Source organism: Triticum aestivum, chromosome 3A (assembly GCF_018294505.1).
Source record: "Triticum aestivum cultivar Chinese Spring chromosome 3A, IWGSC CS RefSeq v2.1, whole genome shotgun sequence".
Classification (NCBI taxonomy): domain Eukaryota; kingdom Viridiplantae; phylum Streptophyta; class Magnoliopsida; order Poales; family Poaceae; genus Triticum; species Triticum aestivum.
The window spans coordinates 399,313,753-399,316,023 of record NC_057800.1 but is presented as its reverse complement, the minus strand read 5'-3'; positions in this window follow the sequence as shown (position 1 = coordinate 399,316,023).

The window sequence follows — 2,271 nt, the reverse complement described above, 5'->3', positions numbered from 1 at the left end:
ATCGAGGAGATTGAAGACGGCGACCACACTGCGCTAGAGAATGCGGGGCCATTTGGAAGCAGGATGATGTGACGATGGCTGACTGACTCCTCCCCCCACCCTCTCTCTCTCTCTCGCACAAAATTGCAAACCCCTCTCTCCCCGGCACAAATTTATCAATCCCTCAACCCACAAGATCCTTCCCCTCTCGTCCATGTTTTTCTAGCTCTCTCATCAAACCTGTTGTCTCTTCTCCTTCCACGTGTACAGAATTCGGATGCACACGCATCTCACGTATATTACATGTCTCCATCTTTCTCACAGACCTAACTTCTTCCACTCTCTTTCTCTCTCTATCTCCCTCTTTCTGTTTCGTTAGGTTTGTCTCCTACTCTCTCGTCCACATACATACAATCTTTCCCGCCCTAGCTGCTCCATCTTCGCAAGCTCTCTCTGCATGTTTCATTCACACATTGGGATATGTTCAAAATGTTGCTTTTATAATGGCTGATGTAGAGTTATTGTTGGTTTTGTTGCATCCTACAAAGTAATAACTATGAAATGCATTTTGATTTTCATTTGACTGGGATTATGCGAGTTTGAGCATGTTGTGAAGTACTATAGACCTCGTATACATCTTGGAATTCGACAATGATTGTAACTATTGAATTGTATAGACCATTACATTCAAAGTCAGTAGCCTAATATATTTATTTCACAATTTCAACAAATGATTAATTCACTACATACTAAGAAAACAAATGTGTACACCCTCCGTTTTATTTAATTCTACGTATTAGCATTGATCAAAGTCAAGTTTTGTAAACTCTCAGAAAGTTTATAACAAAAAATATTAACATATACAATAACAAATAAATACCATTAGATTCATTTTTGAATGTACTTTCACATCATACATATCTGTTAAGGTAAATGTTTATATTTTTCTATAAACTTGGTCAAACTTTAGGAAGTTTGACTTTGGTCAAACCTAATATGCAGAGTTTACTAGTACTACTCGCTAGTTGCTTAGCCGAATCACCCAACACACCACACGGGGAGTTCAGTGTCACAAAATTTTGAGGTCGGCGGGAAAATCTCCCGCGACCCTCATTCGAGCAGTGGGAAGTTACGATCATAGCCTTTGGAACAGGCCTATGGATGACGGTTGGTAGGGGGTTGTTTTCGTAACTTCAGGTTCACTCTACCCAGCCAACCCCACCCCGGCACCCAGAGTAGTACACCTCAATACTCCCCATTTTCTATCCCCACTGCAAAATAGACTTCTCCACGGCACCGCAACCTTTGTGCTCCTCCCCTTCTACATCGGCGCACTCATCCACTGCAGCGCATCTGCCTCATTGACGATCTCGTACGCCGCACTAGAGCCGGTCCACCATTGTCATCGTATACGGAGCCTCTTCCCCGGCACCGTCTTCCACGGTCTCGGATCTGCTTCCCGGAAGCCGACGACAAGCGCAGAAGCACCACCGGCGTGGACAATGACCTGACTCCTGTTGCCGACCATGACTCACAGAGGCCGCCGCGACCATCGTTCTCCTCCTCGATTGGTAATGCGTGTATTGAATCACTTAGCAGTACATGTGCAGTTCCAATTTTGTTCATACCTACCCTTCAAATTTCCTGGGTGCTATTGTTCCTGTAAAAGTAATTGGTTATAGCCTCCATTGTCCAACAGAACATCAACTTGTAATTGTGCGTCGCTCCTGTATCGCGATGTGCTTGGGTAGGTATTTCATGTGAAACCAATAGTGTGGCAAATGATGGATAGTTTTTTAGAACTAGCAAGATGCCCATGCGTTGCACACATCAAGATGCATTTGTATGAGTAGTTTATCTTGTGGGAGAAAAGGATGAACCAGGGAATGCCTTATTTGCAAATGCGGAGAGGGGTGTGGGTATCTTTTTGCAAAATTGCCACAGTTTCCTTCCTATTCGTCGGGTATAAATCAGATGGCCTATATTGCAGGATGGCGGGAACACCATCATCACCAACTCTGTTTTTTTATAAGAGTAGGGAAAAAGTAGAGAAAAAATAGAGAGTGGAGAAGTAGAGATAAATATTGAATATAAAATAAATATAACATTAGAGAAGAGAACAGAGATATCAGATACGTAGGGAAGGGATTGTGCGCGCGCAGGAAAAGCGGACGGGCGTGTGCTAGTTTTGGTGTGCGGCGTCCGGTGCGCTTTATGAAATCCAACGCCCTCCCACCGCTCTGTGCCTTGCAACCGCTCTCTCCCCGCTCTGTGCCTCGCCACCGCTCTCTC